Here is a 24,793-nt window from a genome sequence, read left to right on the forward strand (position 1 = left end):
TCTGTGGAGTTAGAGGAGGCAGGGGTCACTGTGAGATCCTCAATGTCATTACCAGTTGTCCATCACACCAGGGTAACACCACAACACAAGTGATGCACTTTCGACAGGATTATGTGAACCAATGCCATACCCTTAGATGGATTTTAGCCATCAGCATCAACCTACTGGCCAACGACAAGAGTAGCTTAAAACACAAGAAAGAGATAATAAAAAAGGCCAAGCTTGGAAGTTAATAAATCATCAGGCTCTATGTTCTCCCCCTGTGAAGTGTCTCACAATTACTACCGATGATAAACAGCTTGGTTCCTTAGGTCTTCAGCAATCAGCTCATATTTCCCCCCACAATTTAACATCTATTTCAAGGAGGAGATTGTTTCTTAACCCTAAAATCCTGATGATTAAGAGAAATGATGACAAGTGTTCTAAATATAAAAGTGTTGGTTGGGACAAACCATACACATGTCAGGAACACTGAGTTGATTTAACATTTTTACAGACTTTAACAGAATTCTGCTTCATAATCTAATTACATGAAGTTTCCGAACATCTCTCATCACTGATCTTGCTAAATTCTGAGATGTGAATATTTTAGAATTAGTCTCTTGCACTTTCCCCAAGACAAGCCACCTCAACATCCTAATATTTAAATGTATAGTTTTCTCCCATGTCTTCATTACTGAGTTAAATGTACCATGATATTATTTTCATATGCATTTCATCTTTGAAGATTTACAGAATATTAAAAAGTCATAGGTAGGGAAAGAGACATACTAATAATGCCCAGGCTAATGTCTGTTGCACTGACTTGAAATCGTCTCCCACATACATCTTTTCATGAAACAAAACTAAGGTGTAGGACTGCCTTTTAACCATTTTATCATTTCATGTATATGAGTATTTATATTATAAATATGCATGCATAAAAATACATATGCATAAATCTATAAAATAATACAGAAATTGTTGCTTTGGAAATAAGAACATCAAGTTTCAAGTAGAGGATCATTTTTTACCAAATATTATTGCATTTTTTTTTTATTTTACCACTTTCTTGTATTAAAAAATCAAAATAAAAAACAGCAATAAAATAAATATATATAAATAAGTAATTACACGATTATTGTAGAAATAATATGTTAACTATGATTTGGCAAAATTTGCTTTTATATTAAATTAAAATGACATTATTATATAGCTGTTAAAGAAATTGGGCAGTTATTTTATATATATAAAAGACAATTCTTGGGCGCCTGGGTGGCTCAGTGGGTTAAGCCGCTGCCTTCGGCTCAGGTCATGATCTCAGGGTCCTGGGATCGAGTCCCGCATCGGGCTCTCTGCTCAGCAGGGAGCCTGTTTCCCTCTCTCTCTCTGCCTGCCTCTCTGCCTACTTGTGATTTCTCTCTGTCAAATAAATAAATAAAATCTTAAAAAAAAAAATTAAAAAAAAAATAAATAAAAATAAAAAATAAAAAAAAAATAAAAAAAAAAGACAATTCTTTCTGCATGTGTTTGCTATAATGACTAATGCATGATTATACTGAAAATATTTCTTAAAATATTTGGTGACTGATAAAAATATTTTTTCATTCTTGTACCTATCTATAAAAAGTAATCTCTGAAAATATACTTCATTTAGTGTGCAAATCTGTAAGTGAATAATTGCTTATTTATTAACATTCATTCAAATATCATATATCTTCACTATATTTTGCTCATAGCAATTTTAATATATTCTCTGACCTTTAACAAAAATATTTCTTGTGAAGAATTCCAGAGCATTACATTTTATGGTCTTATAACATAACCTCATTAGAAAATGCTATCCATTCTTTATATCCTGCAAACATAAAATATTTCTACCTTACTTGGCTATTCATTGACAGATTTTTTTCTTAAAAATCTAAAAATGTGTAACCATGGATTATCTGTAAGAATTTATCTTTAAACCATAATTATACATCCCATATCCAATAAAATTTAACTGCTTATAATTTTTTAGATTATGGCTTTGTTTTCTTATTTAAAATTCGATCAGGCTGCCTGGCTGGCTCAGTTGGTACAGCATGCAACTCTTGATATTGGGAGTGTGAGGTCAAGCCCCACACTGGGTACAGAGATTACTTAAAAAAATAAAATGAAATTGTATCCTTTTAATATCTATACCCAACTTTATTAAAGATAATTATTTTTCATTTAACAGAAGTAAGATATCTAATTTTAGAAAGAGTTGATCAAAATCCATTTTGTTTTGTTCAGTGAGTTTCTTTAATATGTCTCTAATGTTGAGTGGTAGATGGCATTAATAGCCCCATTTCTTCAACTAGTTGCTATGCTTTTCATTGTCTCTCCCATTTGACTTTGGGCTGTTATATGATTTTATTATTTTTTATTTTTCATTTTTTTGTTATATGATATTATTTGGCTGATAAAGTAAGATGGAAATGACAGTTTGTCAGTTCTTCACCGAGGTCAATAGTAACATTGTTTCTATTTTCCTTCTTACCTTTCCGTTGTTTCCAAGAGAAGCCCATGTCCAGGCAAGCCAGATTGTCTTAGAAGGAAGAGTTCTCACTGCTATTATTTTGGCAATATTGTCAGTGATGACATATTATATATAAATAGAACATAATAAACTATCACCAAAAATTTGAAAAATTTGCTGTTTTTTGTGAAAAGACTCTTTGGTTCAATGGGAATGTATTTCTTCCATTGAAAATTCATGATGGAATGAAGTAAAAGTAGGATAAAAAAATAGAGATGTTAAGAAACATATTTTTAGGCAAAGTGCAACTAGAGTGTTAGAAATGTAATGTGTATGGGGATCCTGGGTGGCTCAGTTGGTTGGACATCCAACCCTTGATCAGAGCTCAAGTCTTGATTTCATGGTTGTGGGCTCACACCCCATGTTGGGCTCCATGCTGGGTATGGAGCCTACTTAAAATACAACAAAATAAATAAAATAAAATAAAATAAAATTAAAAAGAAATGTAATGGAAAATAGAAAACCATCTCTGAACATTTTTCTAATCATTCATTTATTCATGAAGAGTTGTCTTTGTCTGAGGGAACATTGTTTCTATGTTGACAATATAAAATCTTCAGAATAAAGATTTGGGGAAAATTAATTTTTAAAAAAATAGTTGAGTTTTTAAAATGTGAACTCCTTTGGACTTGTACAGTCTATGGGTTTTAATAAATTTTATTTTGAGTTAGGCATTTTAAAAGATGTACAGATGTACCTGTTTGCAAGGTAGAAAAAAACATATTTCACAGAAATTATGCAGTTAATTACTAACGATAAAACATTCACCTAGGAGAAAGTATGTAAAGGAAATCATCAATCTGTTTAAAAAGTTTGCCATGACAGTTCTTGAGTATTAGTAGAGATGTTGGTTTTTGTTTGTTTGTTTGTTTTTCACTAACATGAGAGGAGAAGAACTTGATTCAGAGTTAGAAGTTCAATGGAGTCATGTGTGGACCAGCCTCCAAAGCACTAAAGATGAGCTACACAAGTCACTTAGATATTTTTCTGCCATGACTAGATCTGAGTTTTTTTTTTTTATCTTAACCCCAAAAATATTATGAACTAATGTTGGTGTCCTGGGAGGACACTGAGAGAAGCCAAGAACCACATTACAGGTTTGCTCATCCAGCCTATTAAGACATCTAAGAGATGAGGGAACTAAGGCCTACCAGTAGCCATGGGCATGAATTGGAAGAGGATTATTCAGTGCTGATACAGGTTCAGATAAGCCAGCCCCACCTGAAAGATTAACTGCAACCTAATAAAGACCCTGAGCCAGAATCATTCAGCTAACTTGTTCCTGGATTTCTGATCCACTAAAATCTGCAAGATAAAAGTGTTCAGTTATTTAAGCTGCTAAATGTTGTGGGATTTGTTATTTAACAGTGGTAACGAATGTGCTGATGATTAAAAATTTAAATTTTCACTGTATTTCATTGTTAACCTATCATTTACTTGATATACTTGTTCAAATGTTCAAAATTATAATCCGAAAGCATTGGCTATTTTTAAAAAATATTTTATTTATTTATTTGACAGAGAGAGATCATAAGTAGGCAGAGAGAGCCGGGGAAGAAGGCTCCCCGCTGAGCAGAGAGCCTGATGCAGGACTCGATCCCAGGACCCTGAGATCATGACCTGAGCCGAAGGCAGAGGCTTTAACCCACTGAGCCACCCAGGCGCCCGTCTATTTTTGATTCATAAATTAATTCATCAGATGCAAGTTTAGTGGAATTGATTTATATGCTATGTATTTTCAATTCTTGTTTAAGAAAAAAACATCATGTTTATTTTTTATATGCAATCTCCTACCTAATGTATAATCATTATTAAGAGTTAAAACTATACCATTTATTTCTTTAAAACCTCTTTCAAAATCTAGCATAGAACCTGTATAGAGTAGGTGGCTACAATTTTTTTTCAAAGGACAAATTTAATAATTTCCTTAGTTAAAAAAGAAGCATGGTTTTCTAAATTTGACTAAAACAACAAAAACTATTGGAATTTTCATGTATGTTTCCAATTCCTAGGCTTCATTTTCTAAAATATTTCATTAATTATTACACTATGTATAATTTTAAATCAATAATTCTCACATGGTACTAAAATAACTCACACCTAGTCTTCATATTATTTTAAATACTTTTAATACTTTGAGCCGTCTTGCTTCTAGTCTCCACTTTTCCTCGTGTTTCAGTGTATTTGAAGTTTTGAAATTCTACCATTTTCTATTTGCTAGAAAGTAAGGCTGTAAAATGGTTATCATTCTAATTTAGTGAAACAGAATGTATACACACAAACAGAAGTAAAAAGTGAAGTGTTAACACTGGTTGCCCCTAGCTTTGGGTGTTTATAGTACACATAGACTTACTTACATACTTTCCAGGGCCATTAACAAAATTCAGTCAATTCCAGTCTTAACCCTTTACTCACTCCTGTATTATACCACCACCTACATAAGCTAATCTTTTACCTGCGTCACATTTCAATTTGTCATCAATAAAAATCTTGAAAGTTAGAATGCTACCACAGATTAGAAATTTCACCAACCCAATTTGTGATTAGCTGTGGTTATATAATCACTCTTTTGGCCCTGACTGATCTAGCTCCGGTATGTCATCATTAGACTATGCATTCTAGAGGCTCTATTAGCTTGGATTCCTCTAAAAAACCTTAGTCTCAGAAATGAGCCATACACATGATTTCTGGAAACAAGAGCAAACAGATGGAAAGATAAAAGGAAAATAAGAACGACCACACTTTTCATCACTACTTGCAATTGGATCTCAAGTCAGGAACTCTATGAGAAGCCATGATGAATGTGTTTTGATTTTTATTTTTAAGAAACAGAAAATGTATGTTCACTTGCTCCCAACCATTATTTTACAACGTTTACTCCACAGGATGTTAATTACTTCATATTTCCAAATGTATACATTTTTCAGAACACCAGAATATGTATGTTCTACATCATTTCATATGCTGGTGAAAGACAAGTTTTAGGGAAGAAAGAGGGAATATATGCCTAATCACAGACAAGGAGAGATATTGTCAGCATACATGGATTTACCATAGTAACAGGTAAACCACTGACTTTAAAAGGAGAGTTGAAGCACAAGGGTCGTTCAATACTATTTCAGCTACCATAAAAAGACTTAGACTTAAGATACAGAAAAAAAAATGTATTTTCTAGAATAACCCCAGATGGTGATCAACACTTGAAAGTATTTAATAAAATTTACACTGAATCTTTCTGATCATATTACGAAAATATTTGGAAGAGAAATACTGAAGGTATTAAAATTTTATTATTTATTAAAAGGACAAAAAAGTATTGTCTTAACAAATGAGTGTTTTTAACTCTACTGTTAGCACAAAATTTTCTCTCAGACTACAAAATCACAAACACTGATGTCAAGAGTTTTACGTGCAACAAATAATTACTTATGATTAGTGATTTATTCTGCCATTGGATCCCAGGATGTTGTGACAGAAAAGGGAAAAGACATATACTATCGTGCCTGGGTGGAAACAAATATTTACCTGAGCCATTTGGGTTGCGTTTTCTTTTTTTCTTTTTTTTTTTTTTAAAGATTTTATTTATTTATTTGACAGAGCGAGATCATAAGCAGGCAGAGAGGCAGGCAGAGAGAGAGGAGGAAGCAGGCTCCCTGCTGAGCAGAGAGCCCGATGTGGGCCTCGATCCCAGGACCCTGAGATCATGACCTGAGCCGAAGGCAGCGGCTTAACCCACTGAGCCACCCAGGCGCCCCGGGTTGCGTTTTCTATGTTACAGACAGGACCTTGTACCAACCCTCTCAGTAGCAAATGAAGAAAATACACCTGAAAGAAAATAAGACAAATATAACAATTACTGAATAAATAAGTAGATAATAAAATACCAATCTCATTATTATATTTTAAACATCACAATGATGTCTTACATTGAACAGGAAATGCCTTTTGTTTTGTTCTAAAACAATTCACATTATATAATAAAGGGTTTTTTGTTTGTTTTGTTTGTTTGTTTTTGCTTTAGGGACAGATTATTCCATTGTGAGCTGTAGTATTTCAAAGGATAAAAAGTAGAAAATCTTTAAAGAAACTAGATTTAAATGTATATGACACCATAGCAGAATTCCATGCTATAAAACACACAGAAAAAAGGGGTGAAATTGCTGCTTGCAGGAGTAAAATAGTAACATTTTATGAGTTGGGGAAGTTTTATGATACTGCCTAATGATTTTCTTTGTTTGGCTAGTGTACAAACACTTCCGCATCCATAGTTTGCCACGTCTAAATTGCTAGTCTCCTCGTATGCATAGCTTTCCTCCAGTTATTTTATGAACCTAGAGCTTATTAGATTTCACTGTTGAAAAATGCAGTTTCCTCAGATTTAAGGTGGGCTGCATCACCTCCGTGTGGATCATTTCTTTCACACTGTGTGTGTATTTAATGACTGTGTCTATACATCACGAAGTGGTAACTTGGCAACCACGTATTTGGTCTATTTTATTTATGATTCAAGAATGGAACTCGAATGTCTAACTCAACCACAACCAAAGTTACTTAAAGAGAAGAAAACTGAGAGCCAGGGAATTTAAAGTTTCTCCAAGGTCTCCTTGCTCTCTATTAAGGGCAGTTTGCTTTACTCCAAGATATGGTGGGTCAATTCACAGAACTGATACATGTGAGGCTCCAAATCATCTACATTGACCACATTAAACAACAACAAAAAAATGTTAAAAATATAATAAGTTCATCTTTTAAAATCCCTCAGTGAATTGAGATGAGAAGAAAATATAGAACCAATTATTTCAAAAATCTTCATTGTTAGATGTAAAAACAAAGCCCTAGGGGCTTGAAGCAAGGGATCCAGGATCACACGGCTGATAGAAATTATAGAATTATAAACTAAATATGTTCACATAAATTTGTTGTTCTTTGTATCATGCCATAACAGGAATCTTTATTTTTTAAATGATTTTATTGATTTATCTGAGAGAGAGAGACAGAGAGAGAGAGAGAGGAAGAGGGAGCATGAGCAGGGGAGGGGCAGAGGGAAAAACAGACTCCCCACTCAGCAGAGACACCCGAATGGGGCCCTCAATCCCAGGACCCTGGAATCACAACCTGAGCCAAAGGGAAACGCTTAACCAACTGAGACACCTGGGTGCCCCTAACAGGAGTCTTTAATTCAGTACCCTGAATTTCTCAATTTTTCTAGTAGCATCTCTGTGATAATTACCTATCTAAGTATAAAGAATAATAACCTTTATTTCCAATGTAAATCTAAGCTATTTTTTCCAGAATTAAAAAAAAGATAATCTACACTTTGATTATAATAAAAAATGTCAAGTTTTCTTTATAAGGGTTTTTCAAACCAAAAAAAATGGAGACAGTTACTGGCAACTTCTAATAAATTAAATATTAATTTTAAACATATTTGTTTAACTTTCAAACATATTAACTTTAGAATTTTCTCCACAGCGTATATTAGCAAGTTATAAGCCATATAATGTATCTTTATTAGTTGTGGTTTTAACAGGACAAAAAAATTACCAACAGGTTCACAAGGTATAAGAACGTGAATTTGATGTGATTGAAAGTTGTTCCACATATCTTGTGCCTTAACTAGAAAACCACCATGTAATCATCTAAGATCTCACATTGAGATCCACATACCCAAAATTATATATAAAGCTATCCCAAGTCCCTGCCAAAAAGGAGAATTGATGTGATCCAAATAATAACACAAAGGTAATATGATATAAGAAGGAGAGACATTAATTGAAATAATAAGCAACAACGGAGAGAGTTATGGAAGGAAAATGGAAAAATGTGAGTCTTGGCTAATTTTTAATTTATGGATGGGTCAAATAATTTAGGTTTATAATTTATTAGACTTTTTCAGGGGTTAGTCAACCAAGACACTGTATCATGGCTTCATGGCTATGTGTCAATACTGGATACATTTTTTAATATTTATTTTCAGTGATACTCTTATTTATTGCTCTTTTTGTCTCTTTTTATTATTTTTTCCTTCCTTTCTTCCATCGTTCCTTCATTCTTTCTTTTTTTCTTTCTTCCTTCTTTTTTTCTTTCTTCCTCTTTCATTACCTTTTCCTTTCTTAATTCCTTCTTCTTTTTGTGGGAGGAGGAACAATACCCTTATTTGGAAAGACTCTGCCATTTTTACCAATGTAAAAACTTTTATCAATGTAAAAACTAATGCCCAGTTCTCATACATGGATAGGATCCAACAATGGTTAGTCCTCGAATTCTGAGTCTGCCTACTTATTGGTATTCTTCTTGGGCTTCGTAGGTAAAATACAGGATGGTAATTTTGAATTTCAAATAAACAACAAATCAATTTATGGTACAAATACATTTCATGCAATATAATTTTTTTATATATAAAATTATATATACAAACTATAATTTTGTATTTTTATTTGTTAACCTGGCAACCTTAATGTGTTCATTCTATTAATCTCATGTGAAATGATAATATGAATATGAAGTATAATTTGCAGATCCAGTCATATGGATTTCTTTCTCCTCACACATCTGAATTCTCTGAAATATGAACTTTAAAACCATATAGTTCTGAGTTTAAATCATAATGGTGTGAATCTGATCAAATCACCCCTCCAGGCTCATTTTTTTTTTCCATTTAGTAAACAGTGGTAATGATAGTAAAAGCTTTGGAAGCTGTTGTGAAAATTAAATGACATTATATGTAAAGTAATTGACAAAGGCAGTTCTTATTTGTAAATTGCTTATTTTAAAAATGAAGTTAAATAAAATTTTAGAACTTCATCAAGGTACTAGAATAAAAACCTATATCTCTTGAAAATACACCCATTTTCCTAAATTCAAAGAAAATAACAATCCCTTCATTATGTTGTTTCTGCATGAAGTATACTTGTCACTTAAAAAGGAGATGAGGAGGTCACACAAGGAATCTACAAACCTGCAAATCAGAGTCTGGAAGACTAGGAGATATTTTGAAAATAGGCTATAGCAAAATAGTAATATATATAGTAATTTATTATATAGTAATACAGACACTGCATATAATAATACAGACACTGAACTTTGGACTAAAGATGACTTTGGATTTAATTTTTTTTGCTTTTCATATGACCTGTGAATTTGTCTTTACCTATAAAATTGGAATAAAAGTTCCTTTTTATAGTATTATATGTATAATTAAGTGGAATAATAAATTTTAAATAATTGAGCATAATGATGATACTAACACTGCCACTCATATCTAAAAATTCTGTGCTTTTTCTTTTTTTTTAAAACCTTGTGCTTTTTATAGTTGTTTTTAGTATCAGTTTCTTTTGATTATTTTCTCCCTATGCCTTGTATAAATTACATCTACTTTCCTTCCTCTTCTCCAATAACACAGTTTTCTTTTTATGTCTTTTAAAATTTTAGATCTATAGCTGCCCCTTTACATGTGTGATCTATAGAAGATATTTTCTCAAGTATTAAATTGTATGATATATGAAATCTTGGAAGAAATGTGACCTGATGAGTAAGTAAAGCTATGAACAACAAATGCTTGAAAATGACTACATTACCTAAGGAGAAAGAAAAGTAAGAAAAGAAAAAAAAAGAAAGAAAAGTAACTTGATAGATAAGAAATGTACTGTGTTTTCAAAAAGAAATCTAACAATCAACTATGCTTATACAAGTATTTTAAATATGTGAGTAAAAAAGTTTTATGGTAGAGTATTATAGACAGAAAAATTTACCTCATAGTCAATATGGAAAGATCCCATGTCTCCCAGGAAACATTCCTTAACATTGAAAAATGGATGAATTGGAGGCAGGAAGATGAGGCAACAAAGAAATTATTGCGGATACCATAATTTATCAGACTACATGTTAACAGAGGTTTAAAATTATTAAATACACTAAGGAGAACAAATTATTAAGTTTAAAGGTTTTTTTTAAACTTAACTGTCAAAAATATAATAAAGAATAAAAGATGCAATACTATATGGACACAGATCCATGGACTACAGAGTTCAAGGGCCAAATTACAGAACATTTTTTGAAGGTTGTAAAAAAGAATAAGAAGGAAGAGAAGCAATAAGACCATAAATGGTATGTAAAGTCTACAATACTCACTTTACAAGAAAAGCTTGTAGATCTTTGACATATGGCATATGTATTAATTATTCCATCAATTTGTTTTTCTATCTCTGAAGTAAATTTTATAAACAAGATATAACTCATTTTCCCTTTGGTTTAGTGTGGGAATACAGAATAACAACGACTTGACTGTCTTTAAATGTCATTATTATTTTAGAATTTTGTCAGGGTAGAAGAGAATTATTCATTTAAGCTTGAGGCAGAAGTAGGTTACAGGCAAGATCCAAGATGACTTGGCCTCAAAAACTAGTGGAAGGCAAAACTGGGTGGAAGTGTCAAAAAAGAAACCAAGATTTCCTTGCTTAATAAATTTCTGGAGTAACAAGTTATGAAAATTGCATATTCATTACACATACATACATAATCAGAATCAAAAAATTAGAGTAGGTACTGCACACATAGTTCTTAAACTAATATCACCATTTTATGTATTGGAATTTAGAAAACAGGAAGTAAACAGTTCATGTTTGGGGTCAATTAAAATCAATGGTGTATAGAACTTGCATAATAAATATATAATGATATATCATTAATATCAATAATACATTTATGACTGTTACCTGAATTACCATAAATGTATTATTGGTAACTAAATTATTGGGAAATAAATTCTGGGTAATGAGTTCTTTGGTATGGGTTATTTGCAAAATAGAAACCAGTAACCTGTGAGTTTTCACTCAGACTGATTGTGGGATGCAATTTCACGTGTGATGCATGTGGTGGCAAGTGGAGAAATGTGCAGGAGCAACATACACACAGATCATGTCTACTGTGTCTTCCTTATATTCTAGGCCAATTCTAAGTGTATAACATAGATTATACAAGAGTTTTCTACAGATTATCATTGGTCAAACAAAAGATAGCTCAAACCAGCACAAGGCACAGACCATAATAGCAAAAAATATTATATAGGAAGATCATTTTAGCAAGAAATCCAAAAGACTCTTCATTAAGTGCTCTAATGTTGGGAATGCTTATTGTGCAAAATGGACTTTAGGCTGTTCTGTTTTCCCTGCCACTTTTCTTTTAAATCACTTCCTCTTAAGAGTATTATGACAAATGAGCTTTCAGGGTGAGCTACTGTTAGCTTTTGGCATCAGTTGCTCAAACTATGTCACTCGAATTTATTCTGAGCCTCTTATGCCAATGGCAACTCTGAAAGAAGTCTTTCGGATATGGGTGCTTGTGCCAGGTATTATAGTAATGTTGTTCTAAACAGTTTATCCTCAAAAGAACCGTAAAATATTGATAAGATATAAATACTTCAGATTTAGGAAAGATTAATTCAATAATATTTTCAGTACAAACAGATACTTTGAGATGAATTCATTCTAAATATACTTCTTCATTGACATTTTCCCTGGAGTCAAATATATTTCATAATGTCATAAATCCATAGGAAATTTTATATGATCACCTGTATTCTTATATCAAACAGAGGGAGGAATATATTATCATGAAACACTTCTCAATATGATACTTTTAAATAGTCATTAGTCTGCAAAGTCATGGCATTTGTAGTCTAGTAGTGCATAAAATTCATTAGGAAGTGCTCCTTAAAGAAACTCAGGTCCTTTTCATATTTCGCAAGCATATTTCACTAACATTATATTTGTATTACATATCATTAGGAAACATATTACATAACATATTATGTTACAGTGGCTAAAGATTAGCCCTGCTCTCCTAAATTAGTGATTTTCAGAGAGTTTAAGGTTGAGACAGCTGGTCTTAGAATAAAAATAAATTCCAACATATTATTTCCTCATCAATGTGGCCTCAGAAAGTTATGACTTTAATAGAAAAAGATGAGGAGGAGGGGTAAAATAGGGACTTGTTATGTTTCCATTTCTTGATGATTGCATTCTTACACTTTTCAATTATGGGCAAAAATTCCATTTGATCAGTCTCATACAAATTGGAAAGCAAATTAGGTATCTGAACAGTTGCTGAGAGTCTAACTAAGAGTTCTATAATGCAGGCCTAACTGATAATTTCTCACAGCAACTGTACATTTGTTTCTATCTTGAAGTCTTTAAAGATTGAAAAATATTAATAAAACTCTTGGTCAATTGGTTATGGCCAAATTCAATTGACCAATCCATCAATTAATTCATCAAGATACTCTTTTCTCTAGATTTTCCATCAAATTTTCGCACAAAAAAGTATTGTCTAAAAATGCTTAAGTGAAACTAAAATTAATCTCTAAAGAGTTCACATTTAGATCATTTACTTGTATATTGGTTTAGCAATTTAACTTCGCATGAAATCTCTAAAGCAAATTTTCCCTATTGACAAAAGGAGATTTTAGAATGCTTGTTTTCTGATACTATGTGGGTGATAGGTACACTATTAGAAGAGTGCAAATTTAAGCCTTAGAAGTGCAACTTCAGAATTTAGGTATGTCTCAGGTGAGAGGGAATAGGTTGTTTAAATTGTTTGAAGAATGTAAAGACTCGGTGATACATATGGCCAGCTAAAGATTGTGGCAATAATCCTGCAGCAGATGGTAAGACTCTGGACTGAGCTGGGGAAGGAAATTTATCATGGGATGATGAAACTATGATATTGGAGGGAAGTGGAGAGTAGAAGCAATGCAAAATCTAATAGGATTTTCAACTTAAAGTGCAAATGGCAGAAATGGGGAATTAGTATGGGAAACTGTTTTGAGAAAAATAATATTAATGTGGCTATAGGTATATACTGAGATAAGGAAGAGAAACAAAATGAGATAGCTGAGTTTTCAGCAGGATTTTGACTTGCATCTGTGTAGGTGCTGGTTACTTGTTCTCTAATTTCCAGCTAGATCTTCTGATATACTCAATTTTAAAAAGAGAAAATGGTTGGACAATTAAGAAATAAAATGCTTTGTTTTTAAGGAACAGGCATTTGTTTAAATGTTAATGACATAACTGGTATTTAGAGAAATAAATTCCAAAAGATTAGGAAAAAATTTTAAGACTCTTTTTAGGCAAATTCTATACCTTATGACATTTATAGCTGTATCCCATTTACACTTTCGAGCTTCATTTAAAAATAACTTCATGCCACATAATTCCAAATGGCCTTTCTCATCACAGTATGGTTATTTTAAAAATTCAATTTGCATTAGCATCATTCTAACTGACATTTAAACTGTCAGTCTGTACATTTCTCACAGACTGTTAATTTTATCTGAAAATGATAGAGTATATCACCATCAAGTCAATGATCAGATATGGAAATAAATTCAATTAAATTTCAAAACAAAATACCAAACAAATATAAAAATAATTAAATAACTGCTAGATTTGAATTTGAGGTGTCTGTTCTTTTAAGTGCTTTGAATAATCAACTTAAGTTGCAGATAGATAGACAAGTGATAGATTTAGATAGATACACACACACACACACACAGACACACACACATTTATGCCAGAGTTTTGTCATGACAAGTCCAGTCAGTCAAATGTGTGATATACACAGATGTATCAAATCGAAATTAATTATACATATTCAAGCTAATTTGACATTCTGTGATAAAATCAATTAGGCTAGTCAGTCAAAATAATTTATGTATAGTTTGAATATGCCTGGAATCTGAAAAAATACAATATTATAGTATATAGTGTTTGGATTTAAGTTTGAAAATAAATTAATTGATTTATTATTTATTTATTTATTATTATTTGAAATAGGAATGCATGGATTTAACAATGTAAGGCATTATCCATACACATTTTTCAAGCAATGTGTGACTAATAAATGAGCTTTTATAATGGACTGATAAAAATAATTTAGATTACAAACTTTCTTGTTGTGATCCAGCTGTTTATATTTCACCAACTTGTTCTACTTTGTTTTTCAGTGGGTAATAAGAAAAGAAAAGAAGAGAGAAGAAAAACAAAAAGGAAACTGGAGCAATCCTAAAAGGACGGCATCTTGACATTGATTCTTTAAGGCCTTTAACATATCAACTGTCATTCAAGATGTCTCTGGCATATACAATGTCAGTGCAGGTAAATTAGGAGCATCTACAGTGAATGGCTAAGCCGGGGATTCTATTGAGATATGAAAAAAAAGAAGAGCTGATTATTTTCGTGACATAAAAGAGGCGGCTTGTTCTTACATCTGGAATGTGGACTCAAATTTCTTTTTTTAAAATTTTTAAAAAAATTTTAAACTTTTTAATAAACATATAATATATTATTAGCCCCAGGGGTACAGGTCTGTGAATTGCCACGTTTACACACTTCACAGCACTCACATAGCACATACCTTCCCCAAACGGACTCAAATTCTGTAAGGGCCTCAGGAAAGGGTTGTACCAGCATACTTGTTTGTGGTGAAAATGAGAAAATGAGAAAGGCTTCTTGACTCTGATGCTTGAGAACAACCTGAATTTGTAGGTTAAGTTTTTCAAAAATGAACTGGTTAGGAGAAAACTCTGCATCTAGAATAGCCTGGCAGCAGAGAAAATAGTTGTTTCCTGTGTACATGTGTTTATAGAAATTCAAAAAGAGCAGCAGGTACTAGTCCATTTAATAATTGTTTGCATCTAGCACCTCAAGTGAGACTAATGGCTTGAATGGACTATAAAGTGTATATAATATTGTAAAGGGGAAAAAATAAAAACAAATAGGGAATCAAAGGTTTAGGACAGCACTGAGGTCTAGAATATGTGTCTTACTGAAATGAGACTAATACTTGTCAGATAGAGCAATCGACAAAATAATAGAATTCTTCAAAGATTTAATTGGTGTACACACAGAAACACAAACACATTATACTAAAGAATTTTAGAACCAAAAACAACATGTCAAATGTAAAAATTTATCTGGTACACTGAAAATAAATAATATCCACTTGGAAGCTGAAGAAATATATAAAATCATTGAATATAAAATAATAAAAGAATATCTTAAAAAATATAAAGGAAGGACCCAGAAGATATAATGTGAATAGTAAGAATTCCAGAAGAAAATGGGCAGATAGGAAGAAATAGCAAAACCAACAACAGAGAAGAATTTCTTTGATCTGAGCAAAGATCTGAAGCCGTGCAATGAAAGGCTTATGATAATCTAGGAAATATATATATATAAATATATATATATTTATATATATATATACTTAAATTAGACAAATATTCACAAAATACTTAAACTCCAAATAGAAATTAAATTTAAAAGAAAAATATTACAAAGTTACGAAAATGTTACAAGTTTAAGACATAAAGATGATTTGCTGTGAAACTTCGACTGACCTAGAAATTAGGGGTTAGTATTGTATCTAAGTCAAAAATCTCATAGTACTAAAAGAATCTTGAAATTTACTGTGTATGCTTTTGTTTAACAGCTATGAAAACAGCTATAAAATATTGCATGGAAAATATGCATCTTTAATATAATTACAGTCAGCACAGCAAATTGCTCAAAACAGTAAAAGGCACAGAGATGGGAATCTGAATGATTAGATTCCCAACTATCATCTTTTCCCACACTGAAGTAGGTGCCCATATTATGGAACTTCTTTCTCAATTCATAGGAAAGAGAAAATGTTACTCAGAAAAATGCTATAAATAATTTTACTGAGTTATAATTAAGATTTGTTAAGGAATTTTTAAAAACTGGCAATTCATAGAAGGGATTATCCATCTGACAAATCAGCTTGTGAAATGGTACTTCAAACACTTCTAGTTCTCAAGAATGTGTAAATTAAGTATTGCTTCTTATTCTCTAGACTGGGAATAATTAAACACAGTGGGAACTTCCAGGGATTGTTAGGATGGAAATAGTGGATAGTTTCATGAATTCCTCATGGGAATCTGTTATTCCACACTGCATTTAGTAGGACAACCAAAAAACAATTATATATACTTCTAAGCAAGGAAATAGTTGCAAGATACTACTCAGAATTGACAGCTCAAAATAGGCAAAATTTGAAAGCACATCAATAAGGCTATAGTGGCATACTCACATTTTATGTACAGTACTGATAATTACGGTAATACATTTTACTTGGCCCCTTCTATGGATCAGGTCCTTTCCGAAGCATTTTACAATTATACGAGTTAAGCAACATCATTATCCCTGTTTTAAAGATGGAATAATTGAAGCAAAGATTATTTCAATAACATGTCCAAGGTCACATAAATAGTAAGTGGGGAAATTGGATGAGAATGTAAGCAATCTGTTTCTGAAGTGTATGTTCTCAAGCATTCTATGTATTTAACGTATAATTGAAAACTTGGACCCAGTTTAAAAGAATGACCTAGATCTACATTACATATCTGGAAGATTGTTCATGATTTATTTTTAGGTAAGAAAAGCAAGTTAAAAACGGGAATATTGGTGTCCTATATATCTTACATTGCCTGCAACAACTAGATCACTAACACGAAAACTATTTTTGGTGCACAGAACTTTTTGCTTCATTAAATTGAATTAATTTGGAAACGCCTACATGTTTATGGACAAAGTGTATGATGTACTTGTGATATTTCCCCAGTTTTTATAGTCTGAAAAACACTTAAAGGTGAGAACTAAGAGAAGTCTACATTTAGAAGCAAATCAAACACTGCATTAGGCTTTCGTGTCTTATCCCATAGTATTTTGAAAACAAATAAACTAAATAATGAATCTTTCCATTATTTCACCACATCAGAAAGAAACATTATTGTCCTCAAATATTCCCATGTTAAAATAAATTGTGTGTCAAGCTGTTGACTGAACTCTTATGGTTCTATCTAAGTGGCTTTTTATATAGAAGTCCTTATATAAATGAGATATAAATAATCCCAGGCCTCAGTGAATTTTCAACTATTATTTGAATTGTAACGAATTTTTGTATTTTCAAAATAAATATTCTTCAGAAATGGTTATTTGCTGAATATAGGTCCTGCATGTCCATATTACAGGCAAAACAACGAAATCCACTGGAGTGCCACAGAATGACTTTGAAGTCTAACTTTTGAAAAAAATCATTATTTGTTTGATTAAACATGTTCACAGACAAAAATGGAAGGATCCATGAAATGACTTTGAATAGGAGGGAGAGTTATAGGATAATGGTGACTAATCTCTTCTATACTCTCTACACCAAAATATCCTGGACAAAATTTCCTCCTAGTTTGACTTTATTTATCAAAGGACTTCCAGTAAATAGAACCACTTGCAGTTCCTCAACTCTATATTTTTGGTTTACAGGTATTTCTACTCTCTCTCTGCTTCTTAACTGTTCATACCCATGTATAGCCTACACAGACACATGGTTAAAATCCTCATTTATTTTTATTTATTTATTTAATTATTATTATTATTATTATTATTATTTACATTTTCCCATGAGTTCCCTAGCCTAGTTCTAGACCTGGTTCCTGTTTTCCGTTTCTGCTATGCTGACCAGTATTATGCACTTGTCACACCATATTGTAAAGTGTCTTTTTATTTCAGTACAATCCAAATAATTTGTCACCTGTTTGAAGACACAAAGTGACTTGTTCATCTAGATCCCTCACTCTAGTGTTTGATGCTTCTGAGAGACATCCAGATGAAAGGTGAGAGAGACAACCAGTCACAATTTACTAAAACAGAGAGACTCCAGAAATTTGTCCTTAATATTCATCATGAGAGAACCCTGTGAGCAAAATAAATCAACAAAAAGCCAATCTACTCCATGAAACTCTGTAATTAGGAATGTGCTTGTGTGACATTGGATAAAACTTTCTGGGATTACATTCTATGCTTTATTTAAACTCAACTCCTCTCAATTCTATTATTTATATTATCTGATTGTTACATAAAACAAATGAAAATGAATAGAAAGTTGATTGGAATTTAAAATATATATTTGGCATTTAAAAAAAAATCAACTTTAGTTTCAATCAATAGATACTCAAGTGCTAATCCCCATAATGTAAGTAATTAGAAATGTTATAAATTTAATGTTTGATTGACAATTTTCATCAGTGACACCTGATTTTAATTTTAAATGCTGAAATTATATAATTATTTTCTAAATATAAATAGATACCAGGTAGATTTTGCTGCCCTACTTAATTGCACTGTATATGAATTCTGTTTATAAATAAATGCATATGTATGTATATATGATATATGCATCATATGCTCACATACATACACTGAAGAGGAGCAGAATATGCCACCTCAAAATACACATTTTGGCATAGTGATTGTTTTAAATGAAAGTTACTTAAAAGGCCAGGGCAAAAAGGACACTGACCCTTCTTGTCCCACTGAAAGCAAGAAGTGTATCTCCCATGTGAAAAGTACCTTCCTACCAGGAGGGCAGAAGGCTTTCTTAACACCAGCGAGGGAATTTGGTACCAAGACAGCTGTATAAACAAACATTGTTTCTTCTATGCTACTTTAACATCCTAAACCCTAAACCCCTTTTTCTTGTCAATTCTTTACAGATTTATTGGTTCATTGTCTAAAAGGTGTAAAAGTTGCCTGCTTTGGTCACTTCTTTGAGTCTCATTTTTTCTTTCTTTTTTTTAATGGAGCTCCTATATGTATGAACATATATTTGTTTTTCTCCTGTTCATCTGTCTCATGTCAATTTAATATTAGGCAAGACAAAGAACTTAAAAGGGAAGAAATGTTCACTGTAACATTCCTAGAACACCTATAATTAGCAGGCATGTTTCAACAAGGGATCGTAATATATTTTGGTTGGAAAAATTTGGAAAACATATCATCTAATTATTTAGTTCATCTTGAAACCTACAAACTTTAGCAATGAAATAACATTTCAAAGGGCAACTTTTAGTAACAAAATATAACAATGAATTACTTTCAGCAATGAACTAGTACTCTAAAAGGCAAGAATACTTAACAAGTCAAAAATTAATCAACATTATAAATGGTATGTGTTTATGTTTGTCTACTATTATGCAAATTCTCTTGCTGACAATAACTTTAAGGTTGTCTACACTTTCAGCAGGGTTGTCTTTGTGAATATCTATCTGTCTGTCTATCTATTCATTAATCATCCATCCATCTATCTGTATAAAATTACTTGCGGCAGCCAAAAAAAATAGCCTCCTTACCTTTCTATCTAATTATCCAACCCCTCATCCAGAGCTCATGGATCATTTCCCACAAATGACATGGATGATTTTCTTGCTGGGTCAGCTTCACTGTCTCCAAATTCGGGATAACTTGCATATGACAAAGAGACATATGACACCCAGACTTACATTTTATAATCTATGCCCCCAAATGGAAGAGTGATCCTTTTATGAGAACAAATTTGAAAATATCCAGGAACATAATATAATTATCTAACTTTTTTTTTAAGATTTTATTTATTTATTTGATACACAGAGAGAGAGAGAGTGAGCAAGAGAGGGAGAGAGCAAGCACAAGCAGGGGGAATGGCAGGCAGGGGAGGAACAGGCTCCCCACTGAGCAAAAAGGATGATGTGGGCTCAATCCCAGGATTCTGAGATCGTGAATTGAGCCGAAGGCAGTTGCTTAACCAACTGAGCCACTCAGGAACCCCAAAATTGTTATTAGAGTCCTTGTCATGAATTGAAAATTAAGGAAAAGTTAATGACAGAATGAATAAATATTCATAGATGTGGCTACATGCCCATTCCTTGGCCTGGAGATTTCTTTCTTGGAGACTGCTAGAACCAAAAGATATAAAAGCTGGGAGAAGAAAAAAATCTCAAAAGAAGCATTTTGATTCCATAATGTAGTAAATATGTAGGAAAATAAAAAATAATAGATGTTAAGTAAAAATTTTTTTTCAAATCATCTTTATTGAAGTACAAGTCAGATTTAATAAAATAAAAAAAACACCCATCTAAATTACAGATTTCAGTGAGCTTTCACAGAAACACTCCTGTAAGCCACCAACACTATAGAAACAGAAATCTCATGTTAGCTCAGAAAATTTCCTTGTGTCTTTCCACAGTTGATTGCATTTCCTCTCTTGGCTCCACGTACCTCTGATTCTGTCATTACCCACTAAGTTTATCTTTTCTAGACTTACATATAAATAGAATCATCTTCCTTTCCGTATGGCTTATTTCACTCAACATATTGTTTTCAATAGTTTGTTAATATTTTTGCTGATTATACCACAATCTGTCTATCTGTTAACTTATTGATAGACATTTGGGTACTTTGCAGTTTATTGCTATGAGCAAAAGCTGCTATAAACATTTAGATACAAATCTTTGTTTAAAGGTTTTTATATATTTTGGGTAAATATTTAGAAATAGAATTGCTGCTTTATATGGTAAATGTATGTTTAACTTAAAAAAAAAATAACAACAAAAACAAAAAACCTGCCATACTAATTTCCAGTGTGGTTGCAAATTTTAAATTTCCAGCAGCAACATGAAAGAGTTCCAGTTGCTTCACCTCTTCACCAACATTTGGAATCATATTTATTGAAAAGAATGATCCTTTCTCCATTGAATTACTGTGTAATTTTGATAAACCTTAACTGATCATATATGTGTGAGCTTACCTGTGCCCTGCCTTCTATTTCAGTCATTTAGAGAACTCTCCTTACATCATTGGTCTTCATCACTGTGACTTTAGAGTAAGTCTTAAGATCATAGAAACTAGGGGCACCTGGATGGCTCAGTGGGTTAAGCCTCTGCCTTTGGCTCAGGTCATGATCGCAGGGTCCTGGGATTGAGCCCCACATAGGGCTCTCTGCTCAGCAGGGAGCCTGCTTCCCCCTCTCCCTCTGCCTGCCTCTTTGCCTACTTGTGCTCTCTCTCTCTCCCTCTGTCAAATAAATAAATAAATTCTTAAAAGAAGAAGAAGAAGAAGCAAGAAAGATCACACAATGTAGGGGTACCTGGGTGGCTCAGTGGGTTAAGCCTCTGCCTTTGGCTCAGGTCATGGTCCTGGGGTCCTAGGATCAAGCTCTGCATCGGGCTCTCTGCTTGGTGGGGAGCCTGCTTTCTCCTCTCTCTCTCTCTGCCTGCCTCTCTGCCTACTTGTGATCTCTGTCTGTCAAATAAATAAATAAAACTTAAAAAAAAAGATCACACAATGTAAATCCTCCTAATCTGTACTTCTCTTAAGAAACTTTTCTGACTATTCCAAGTCCTTCAAATATCCATAGACACTTTGAATCATCTCAGTGTCTACAATAAATATAGCCTACATGGCTTTTTGTTCGGATTATACTGAATTCATACATCAATTTGAAAAAGATGATCAGTTTAGTATATTGAGTCCTTCAATCCATGAGCATACCCTAACTTCCATGTGTTTGGGCCTTTTAAAAGTTTATCCCACCAGTATTTTGTAGTTCATATGTATAGATTACTTTAACATTATTAAATATTAATATTTAATATTACACATGATTTCTTAAATATTTTCAGCTTGCAATTCTTGTTGCTTCTATAGAGAAATAGCTTTTGTTTTATGCTGATCATGTGTCCTATGGCCTGCTCAACTCATTAATTTTAGGCAGTTTTATCTTGACTGACTAGTTCTAGTCAGTTTTATTTTGGTGAATTCACTTAGGATTTTCTACATGCATAACCATTTTACCAGCATTTAGAGTGTTACAGCTTTCCAGTGTGGATGCTTTTTCTTTATCTATCTTTCTTTATGGAACTAGCTAGAACCTAAAGTATTACGTTAAACTGGTGTGGTGATAAAACAGCATTCTTGTCTTATTCGTAATATTAGGGGGAAATATTACAACTGAAATCATTGAATACAGTTAGCTACTCACAGGTGTCCTTATCAGGCTGAGGAAGTTCCGGTCCATTCCCAGGTTCTAAGCCTTTGTTAATCATATGAGGTATCGAGTTTTGTCAAAGGCTTTTTCTGGCTACTTTAGATTCTCTTTATCAATGATGGTCAATAATTTGATAATGATATGCTTTGAGGATTTTTATATCATTAAGTTTTGATTATGTTTAATGATTCATGTTGTGTTTATTATTAAGTTTGTAGGTCATTGAGCTTCTTTAATGGATGGCTTAGTAGATTCTGTCAAATTAAAAAAAATATTTTAGCCATTATTTTTCCAAATATTTACTCTCTTCTATCTCCTTTGGGGACTCAGTCTGCCTCTATTTCACATCCACTATAAGGTAATGTCTCAGTAGTCAATGAGCTCAGTTTAAGTTTTTCAGATTTTTTTTTCCTCTATATCCTTCATTTGTCATAAAATCTACTGTGATATTTACTATGGTCTTAATTTCTACATTGTCTCACATGTTACTGATTTCCATCTAATATATTTTTCCTTTTATAGAGGTTCCATTTGGTCTTTTTAATAAGGTCCTTTCTTCTACTTCTGACCATGTTTTCTTTAAATTTCTATCCATACCCATTTTATTGTGGTATAATTAGCATACAAAAAATGTTCATTTTTAACATATTCATCTCGATGAATTCGGAGAGTATAAACTTCTAACACCATCACCACAATCATATACGTAACCTCCAAAAGTTCCTTCCCTTTCTATTTATTATTATTACTATTTTGATAAGAACACAGAATAAGATCTATTCTCTTAGCAAAATTTTAAGTAAACAATACAGTAATATTAAATATAAGTGCTATGTTGTACAACAGATCTCTAGAACTTATTTATCTTGCAAAATTAAATGTACCCTCCACTAACACCTCTTTGTTTCCCCTCCCCGAGGCCCCAGCAACCACTGTTCAATTCTTTGTTTCTATGAGTTATTATTTTAGGTTGCTCATGTAAGTGAAATTATGTAGTATTTATCTTGGCTGATTTCACTTAGCCTAATGTAATATTTATTAGTTGTTCAACATTGTGGTATCGCATTGTTTAATTTCTGGATTTTTTTGTGTGTTCCTTCAGAAGGTAGAAAATTTTGTTTGGTGAAGAATTAACATTTCCACTTGATTATTTTAATATTTTTTTTTAAGATTTTTTATTTTTATTTTTGTTTATTTGACAGACAGAGATCACAAGTAGGCAGAGAAGCAGGGGGAGAGAGAGGAGGAAGCAGGCTCCCTGCTGAGCAGAGAGCCCAATGCGGGACTCGATCCCAAGACCCTGAGATCATGACCTGAGCCGAAGGCAGAGGTTTTAGCCCACTGCGTCACCCAAGCGCCCCGATCATTTTAATCTTTTATAGGTCTCTTCTTAAGCTTTGCTATTTTGATTCTAGAGTAACTTTCGCCATGTATGAAGTTCATCTTTTTTTTTTTTTTAAGATTTTATTTATTTATTTGACAGACGGAGATCACAAGTAGGCAGAGAGGCAGGTAGAGAGAGAGGAAGGGAAGCAGGCTCCCTGCTGAACAGAGAGCCCGACGTGGGGCTCGATCCCAGGATCCTGGGATCATGACCTGGGCTGAAGGCAGAGGCTTTATTTATTTACTTATTTATTGGACAGAGAGAGAGATCACAAGTAGGCAGAGAGGCAGGCAGAGAGAGAGGAGGAAGCAGGCTCCTTGCTGAGCAGAGGGCCCGATGTGGGGCTCGATCCCAGCACCCTAGGATCTTGACCTGAGCCGAAGGCAGAGGCTTAACCCACTGAGCCACCCAGGCGCCCCTATGAAGTTCATCTTTAAGGTCTTCACTAAATACACCTGCTGATCATTGAGCACTATTGACAGAATGATTATAGCTCAAATATGTCTCCTTATTTGAACTCTGAAAATTATTAAGCTTACCTCACCACCCAGTTTAGCGTTTTTGCCTGCATGTGTGGAGTTTTACTCTATGCAAATCCAACTTAATAATCAGCTAACACTTGAGTGAATGTCTATACAGATGTCCAGAGTTCTTTCTCTCGGTATCGTATCATCCTTCTTTCCATAAGTATACTCCACCACTTCCAGGCATCTCAGCTTCATATTCTGATTTCCATCTCTTTACGTCAGTAAGATCATGTGCTCCATTGTTCCTCTGACTGTCCAGAAATTACCTCCAGACAGAAGACAGAGACAATGGCAGTGCTCTTCTAATGTGTTTCCCTTCTCTTGGGGATCTCATTCCTCTGTGGACTGGTCATTAAATGTTTGAAAGTAATTTTTCATACCTCTCATTGAGGTTTTCAGTTTTTAATTGTTGGTAGTGAAGTCCAGTTGTTGTTACTTCATCATATTTGAAAATGGAACTCCAGA

Source organism: Neovison vison, chromosome 10 (assembly GCF_020171115.1).
Source record: "Neovison vison isolate M4711 chromosome 10, ASM_NN_V1, whole genome shotgun sequence".
In the NCBI taxonomy this organism is placed as follows: Eukaryota; Metazoa; Chordata; class Mammalia; order Carnivora; family Mustelidae; genus Neogale; species Neogale vison.